At 34.8% G+C, this 8,992-nt stretch overlaps 1 pseudogene; it reads right to left on the reverse strand.

Annotated features, from left to right (window-relative positions):
* Nucleotides 1-2,015: 2,015 nt before the first annotated feature.
* LOC130740713 (probable helicase CHR10) lies at nucleotides 2,016-6,030 on the reverse strand (annotated as a pseudogene).
* Nucleotides 6,031-8,992: the final 2,962 nt, after the last annotated feature.

The following is an 8,992-nucleotide window of genomic DNA, read 5'->3' on the forward strand; positions in this document are numbered from 1 at the left end:
CCCAATACCTCTTTAATTTCAACCATTGATATAATATTAAAAAAATCGAATGGCTCAGATTGAATTAACAAAGTGACTAAAATACCCATTTCAAACCCTAACTTTTTCTTCACTTGAAAAAAAAAGGCTTAATTGCACTTTTGCTCCCTGATTTTTCACCTTTGTGCGATTTACCTCCCTCATCTTTAAAATGAGCGAATTCCCTCCCTCTTCTATTAATATGTGTGATTTAGGCCCTTCCGTTAGTTAGCCGTCCAATTGCTAACGGTGGTTGCTATTTTCACCCCCCTTTTACTAACCACACCCCCTTATCAGAAATAAAAATAAAAAAATAAAAAATAAATTAAATAAATTAAATAAAATTAATAGAAAATAAAAAAAACTATAAATTAAAAAAAAACTGAAAAAATATTTTTATAAAAATCAAAGAAAAAATAATAAAATAAATGAAATAAGTTAAATACAATTAATAGAAAATGAAAAAATATTTTTATAAAATCAAAGAAAAAACTGAATTTTTTTTTTATAAAACTAAAAGAAAAAAATGTTTTTATAAAGTCAAAGAAAATAACATATTTTTTTTAATTGAAGATAGAAATTTAAAAATAAAATAAAAGAAGAATTTGTTTCTATTTGCACCACCTACACTAAATTAAAAATAATTATTCTTTTATTTTATTTTTAAATTTCTATCTTCAATTAAAAAAAATATTTTATTTTCTTTGAATTTATAAAAACATTTTTTCTTTGATTTTTATAAAAATATTTTTTTCAGCTTTTTATTTTATTTTATAAAAATGTTTTTTCATTTTCTATTATTTGTATTTAACTTATTTCATTTATTTTATTATTTTTTCTTTGATTTTTATAAAAATATTTTTTTCAGTTTTTTTTTTATTTTCTATTAATTGTATTTAATTTATTTAATTTATTTCATTTATTTTTTTATTTTTTAGCTTAATTGCACTTTTGCCCCCTGATCTTTCACCTTTGTGCAATTTACCTCCTTTTTTATTTTTATTTTTATTTTTATTTCTGATATGGGGGTGTGGTTAGTAAAAGGGAGGGTGAAAATAGCAACCGCCGTTAGTAATTGGACGGCTAACTAACGGAAGGGCCTAAATCGCACATATTAATAGAAGAGGGAGGGAATTCGCTCATTTTAAAGATGAGGGAGGTAAATCGCACAAAGGTGAAAGATCAGGGAGCAAAAGTGCAATTAAGCCAAAAAAAATATATATCTTCCTCCCAATCTCAACAGCAGCCACCTTCCTCCTCCGTCCAAGCCTGGTCCATTTTCGCCCATGACGCAACAACAACGTTGAGTACTTCCACCTCCCACGACCATCCATCACCCACCCCCGCACCCCTTTGATCGAGTCCGGAAATCTCACCCAGATCCCCGCCCACTTCAAGTACGTCCTTCGCCGTCGCGGCACCGTGCTCGACGTGAGACCGCTGTTCTGCTCCGTGTTGAAATCGCCAGCGTGCTACATGCACGGAGGCCCCGTTCTTTCCTTCCTCTTCCTCAGCTATGATTCCAGATCCGTGTTTCATTTTTTGGTTCGGGATCTCCTCTTGCCTTATTTTGTAATGCACAGATCTAGAAAGTACAAGATATATTGATCCAGATCTGATTCTGGATGGTGCCATTTTTGTCTATTTTGCCAATTGCCACCGTCATCTTCTTAGGTGCCAACCAGATTTATTTTCTTTATATGGTTTCTTCTCAGAATTCGTATCCCTAAACCTTATTTTCATTTTCAATGTTGTCTGGGTTGTTCTGATACCAATTTCGTAAGATTAATCCAACTAACAATCAAGTCCCGTGATATCTTTAACATTATGTTGATCAGAATTATCCTTCGAGTCTGGCGAGTTAACTAGACCTGGAGCTGGAATGTGATCTTCGATAATAATATCTGCAAAATTTGAAGATCAGTTATACAAATAAGCATTGATCAGTTCATAAACCAAACGATGACGTGTGTGCATAGATGGAGAGATAGAGAGCATTACACATAGATGTTTATGTTGTAAATGGAAGCATATTTTCTTATAAGCCGCTCTATGGTGTACCACTCAGAACGATCAGATCCATCTTGATAACCAATATGTGGCATGTGTATCGATGCTTTGCAGAATGATAAAAAAATCAGTTAGTTTCAAATGTCAACTCACATTAATAACCACATACAAATTTAACTTTGAAGTACTTCACAGTTCCCACAAGAAGTTGTACTTATAGCTCAATGATGTTTTCTATGCATTTTCAAGAAAATGTCTCACAATTCATAAAGTAAGATTAGGTAAATTGCATGCGCATCCTCTCTTGTTAGAAACTTACATGAACTTCAGGTTCCTTTCTCCACACCAAGGATTTTGTGTCACAACATGGGAGCAGTTGCCTTGACACACACAATCCTGTGTCACTAAACTTGTTTCTCACCCACCTTGAGTTTGAGGGATATATTAAACTTGTTTCTCACCCACCTTGAGTTTGAGGGGTATATTAGAGAATATATAGTTATATTCTGATATAAGCATTCAGTTAGGCTGACATGGCATTGACTTCAGTTAGCATAGTTTGCAGCGTAAGCTTTGTGTTTTTCTATATATAGCCTAGAGCTATAACTGTAATCTTCAGCTTCATAATAATAATACAATTGAATTACATTTCAGATTCTGTTATTAGGTTTCTAACATCTCTACTATTTTTCTTTTTAATTAAATGCAATGAAACCTAGAGCTGGTTTTACATAAAAAAAAATCTTAATAATGAGAAATATAAACATTATCACAATGATGAAATGATGTTACTTTGTTTCCTTCCTAACTTTTAATTTCCTATGCTTATATGAGGCAGAATAAAAATTAGTACCAGGTTGTCAAACAAATATTCAGGTATCAGATTTGGTTTATTTCACGTTATTAATGTGGTAGTAATGAAAGATCAAGGTGTTGTTGTGACAAAACCATTCAGTATTTAGATGTGCACGTCGGTTTCTCTTACTTCACTATGATTTGGAACAAGAAGCATATAAAAGAGCAAAATGTTAAATCAAGAAAGGAAATGCAATATAAGGTGATAATAATAGAATACCAAACTTTATAAATGTGGAAACATGTTACCGGAATTTCGAGCAGCTGAAAACGCTGCCTTTTTCAAGCAGCTTTCCAAGTCGAGAAGTGAGATTTCACCTCTAGGGACTTTACGCCTTGGATTATAAGACTGAACCACAGCTAAAGCAACCATCTTGGGAGGAGCATCACCATTCATATTGTTTTCATCACAGCCATCTATGATTAACAAGGCACAAATGAAGAAGCATGAACAATATACAAATATTCACCAGATGTCAGAAATTAAACACTAGCTTTTGGTTTTTTATATACATGCGGGAAAAGCTCTTGCAACATGAAACGAGTTTATTTTGCATTCAAAACAATGTAAATAATACAGATGCGTTAAAAGACACGGTTATAATTATAGTGATGATATCCACAGTTAAAGTGCAAGGAATTAAAATTTCCTGCTTGTGGATCGGCTATGAGCATAAAAAATTAATTGTTTTTTTTTATAAGCAAAAAATTAATTGGTAATATCACTAACCTTCAAGCCTTATAAGATGGAGATCACCAAGACGCAGGTCTCCATGTTCAGAAGCCTGTTTATATGCATCATTGATGCTTGTCGAAAGTTTGACCAGCGCATCGAACAGTCCACCACGGCCCCAGCGTCCAGAAGTGTCAACGCAGCTGTAAAACCACATAATATTCAAAGTTAATAATAAAATCAATTAACTTGAAAAAGGAAAAACACATACATAGGAGCATATTATTAGGGCATCATTGATTTTTTTACCAAATCTCATTTCCAAGGAAGAAAGCAAACTCATAAATTAGAGAAATGAAAAAGTACAGAAAAATATATTGACATATTAAAGTAAATGATAGCCTACAGACAGAGCAGATTGCAGAACTACATACTTCTTCCAAAAGCCTTCTTAAGATAGGGAACAATAAAGCAGAGCAAAAAGAATCTGAAGTTTACCATCAACTGTTTAAATATCATGAAACATAAAAATTTATTTCATCAATTTAGTTACTAAAAGCTTAGTACATCATACCAAAAGTTGCAATCATGCAGATAAAAAAAAGTTGACCTGAATATTATAGTAGGTATATTATAGCAGGTTCAGATGGACAAACTTTAGATGGAGCAGTACAATCTCCATATACAAAATGAACAGAACCAGTAGCTGATATAATATCTTCTTCAGGCGGACTGATGGGGTCTGTAACATTCAGTGAATGATATCCAAGAGCTTCCCATTTAGACAGCTTCTTTTCCTCAACCTTTTTCTTTGCAATCTCAACTTTTAGACTCTTCTCTTCATTTAAGTTCCTTCTGCTCCTCACGTCCGTGATTGTGTCGCTAGTTGATTTAGACACCCCTCAAATTTTTTAACCCAAGAAAGATATGAAGCCTCATCAAGATCAAGATCAATAGAGAGAGAAGCAGAACCTACTTCCTTAAGATCGCGACCTTTTAAAATGTTTCTAGGATTCATCTCGAATTTCTTGTCATCCTTGTTAAATATTTGTTCATCACGCATAGCAATCACCCTATCAGCTATAGCATTAGTATCTGGTAAGTCCATGTCCTTTTGTTTTCCATCATTAATCTCAGTGGGATCAAACATATGTAACCCAAATATGATGGATTTCAAATCACTAGTTCCAACTGCAGAGGTTTCTTTATCTTCATGTTCCAGAATATTATCACCTGTAACATTGAGGCTCAGCTCCAATTTTCTTTCTGCCCTCCGCATAATTACCTACAGTGTGACATGTGAGTTCTAAGAGTATATGCAGATAACCTCCACGGTCAAAAAAAAAAATATTACAGATAGAAATATACTTCCTCCACTGTATGTTCTGTGACAAGGTTTATACACAAAACGTGGTTCATCTGGCCAATTCTATGTGCTCTCTGCAAAGCTTGCTTGTCCACCTGAGGGTTCCAATCTTGCTCGTAGAATATAACCTAAAGCATACCGTGCAATAGTAAATACTCAAACTATGTTTTAGACTTAGTCATAAACCAACTATCCTTGAAGCTTAAGCTAGCTACTAGGCGACACATGAATAATTTTGTATCATATTTTTAACACGACCGTTCATGTGATAACCTTTTGAGCTTGAAGTGGGGACAATATACACGTCCACCTACCTTGCGCAAAAATTACAACATTTTATTAAAATAATAGGGGCAGCAAGTATCAAACTCAAGACCACTTGGTCACTGAGACTAATATAATGTCAAAGAACAAATATCCCAAATCAACCTGTTAAGTAATGCAAGTCCCATGGTTAATACCACTGACTTAAAAGTTAAATTTCATTCTACAATAATCAATTCTGCTAGGGCATCCAAAGTCCAAACATGCTCTAAGAATCAAAAACTAGCAGGCCCTAACCCCAAAACTAGCTCAAGGGGAGAGAATTTCCCAGGTAGTTATAAGGAGTACTATTTTGACCAAATACCTAATCAATGCGTGATTATAAGTCATAACACACACTCCTACATTGCATGAATATGGGAACGGTACCATTACCGAGTACAGATACGGGTACGGCCGTACGAGACTTTCCAAAAATCTTTTAGAGGCACAATGCACGGAATATTGAGACTAAAGATTCTTTCTTTTTAGGGTAACTAATATCTATGTATTTATAACTAGGTGGTATCCCGTGCGATGCACGGTTGCTAGATACTATATAAAATGTAATTAAAAAATAAATATACATAAATTAGTGCACATATTTGATTACCATTTTTTAATCTTTTCCTTGCTCAAATTCACACCCTACCTCATCCCATTTTCGACGGTTGCTTAGTGGAGAGGGCAAAACCCACTCGTTACCCACCCATTGTCATTTCTAGTTTAAACATTCTTTGCTCAAATCATGAAATTAAAACTTCAAATATTATCCAAAAACTGAAAATACCAAATATCCTTCCATTGAAATGCCAGCCTCACTTCTTTAATCTCATCAAAATTTCACCATATTTTTACTTGTAAACATTTAAAATCATTTTTATGTTACAAATTCATCTTAAACCCCTAACTATTATTACTTTTGTCAACAATCCCTAATTATTGAAGTAGAAAATCAAGAGCACTTTTTAGTTTTTACTCATGTATACAAGAACAACGCCAAGCCATGTATGAATATTTTAGGTCCATCTGTATGGAAGCCTCGCTGTTGGGTTCTGTTGGGCTCTTGCTTACCCATTTGGGCCTTTGCCTATTCACTTATTTTAAGGTCAGTTTCAGTCTTATTTCATCAGGGCAAAACCCAAATTCAACACTCCACACTGTTAACTGCTTCAATGAAGGAAAACCCCTACACCTCAACATAGACCTTTTGTGCTTTCACCATTAGCTAACATATGGCACAGGTAATATAGTAATATACTAATATAGAATATCAGTTTAGGTTCTTTCACACAACAATTACTTCATCAGAATTGAAATATTATTGTGGAGTAAACACCTGATTGCATGATGAATAGTAGTACAGGACTAATGCATTATCATGATTATTTGTACGCACATCTTTAAGGGCATTAGCATGATAAGTTTATTTTTCCTCAGAATCAATTCCTGTACTCAAAAGCTACTCTCCGGAGAATTGATTTAGGCTTTAAAATCAATCATAGAATGTTTCCTGTAAGGCCCAAGTTTTTAAGCTTGTGTCAAGTAAATAGAATCCTATTCACGATTAGGGTTGATGTATCGTGAAGGGAAACCTGAACTAGAGTTTACCAAATGAAATAAATATATGAAGGAGAAAGTTCAGGAAAAGTCTGAGGATTGTATCGAAGTCGATTTAGGTTAAAGCACGACTAATATTCGCTTTAAAAACCTAGGACAAGAATCTTAGGAAATAACACTATGTTCCACCCTTGGAACACTGTAGGATTTTAGTCCAAAAATCTTCAGAGAAATGTTAGAACTTCTCTTTTTCCATATATCAAAATCGTTTCGAGGCGAAACTCTAGGATCTACGAACGTCCGATTCCAATCATCGGAAGTTTGCCGAAACCGAATCCCTGGTATTTCAAAACCCTAGAATCAACCGACAATGAAGACCTTTTTCTATTCAGAGCTTCAAATGAAGATTCTACACGCGTACACCCATTTCTCTTGATGATTTCAATCTTTCTTCAGAAGGAAGTTTTCCATTCCGACATTCGATGCAAAAAGCAACTTATCGGGTAAAATAGTTTTACACCGACTATGCATTAGTTGCCAAAAATACAAGGAGACATCATTTTAGTTTTGGAATTCTTTCGCCAAAACCTATCTTAGAATTCACGGAGAATGACGCCGGAAAAATCAGATTCGCGAAACTTTCATTTTTCCAGCGAATTTCCATCTTCTATATATAGCAAACAAGTGAGAAAAAAACACAAAACTCCTCCATTTTCTCTCCTCAAGGCCGCGAGCTTCACCAAGGAAGAAGGAAGAAGAATTTTCTTCATTACTTGCTTGATCGTTGATCCGTTAGTTGCTGCTTCAAGGTTTCGAGGTATAGTCGCTAATCCTTACCTCTGATCGCTTTTTCCATAGCTTTTCTGTAGACTTTTCTGAGCTGATAGTTTATGGGTTTTTGCAAAACTATCCTGAATCTTTCATTTCTGATTCTAAACCTCTTCTTTATGTGCCCAAGATCACTTCTGCCGGATTAGATTTTCCGTTATGTCGCCGGAATTCCGTCGGAATCAAATTTAGCCTAAAATACCCATTTTTGGAGTTTTTGAGGTAAAGCTTCAACCTTTAGGCTAAAAACTATCGCCTTAGCTTAGTGCTAGTAGGATTAGTTGTTATAAACGTCGTTGGTGACGTCCCTGCAAAATTTGGTTTTTGGGATTTCAGTTTTGAAATTTCTAAGTTAAAAATCATGACCAAAATACCCCTGCGACAGTTTTTGATCCGATAATTTTTCCGAGTTCAGAATACCCTTAGTTACGGCTAATGATAGCATAGGAACCAAGTTTGATCGAAGAAAAATCGAGTCTCCTAATTACCTAAAGTGGCCGAGCCTATAGGGGGAGGAGGAGGAAAATTTCCTTTTCCGAAAACTTGTCTTTCGCGCTAGATTATCGTACCTTAGAGTATAGATTACTTCGTGTAACCTTAGTGATGTATTGATAGCTTAGTTTCCGATAGATTCTGATAGTATTTATGTGGTTTTGCTCTAAAGGTGATTTTGATGAATTTCCAGCGGAGCAAGGCTTTGATTGTGAAGGAACTTTAGGAGATAACTCTGGAGAACCTACAGGTGAGGGCTTCTCACTGAATCTCTAGTTAATGCTTAGGGTCGATGTTTTCGACATTGTTTACTGTTTATGCACTGGATTGTGTGTGATTGGAAAATGTTTTCTGAGGCTTCGGCTGACAATGTAGATGATTCATCTACTGAATGTTTTTGAGATTGACTTACATGCTATGTGCTATGTGGGTAATCTAGAATGTGTGGTGCATGCCTTATATGCTAAGTGCTATGTGATTATTGCTTAATATGTTGATATATGACATGTTGATTGGTTGTGCTGAGTATTTATGCTTTTGCAATGAGATCTGAGATTCTGAATGGCGAGAATAGCGGGCAGGTCATGCCGATTTTATTTTGAGAGTTTTGAGAAAGTGTGATAGGACGAATAAGATTCGGACCTTGTCGTGGTGTTGTATGGATCGAGACATTCTCTGGTGTCAGTTGGGGATTAGGAGATCCCGAGAACTTATAAGATTTTGCGATAAGACTAAAAGGATATTATTTTGAAAAGAAAACTCATAAGACATTAAACAACCTTTAAATCTTCATTTAATGATAATAAACTCGAAATGAAGCTTTGGATGCAAATCTTAGTTGGAAAACGAGAAGTGTCGTCGGATCCTAGTGTTGAAAAAGTTGAGAG

The sequence above is a fragment of the Lotus japonicus genome, chromosome 1, assembly GCF_012489685.1.
Source record: "Lotus japonicus ecotype B-129 chromosome 1, LjGifu_v1.2".
In the NCBI taxonomy this organism is placed as follows: domain Eukaryota; kingdom Viridiplantae; phylum Streptophyta; class Magnoliopsida; order Fabales; family Fabaceae; genus Lotus; species Lotus japonicus.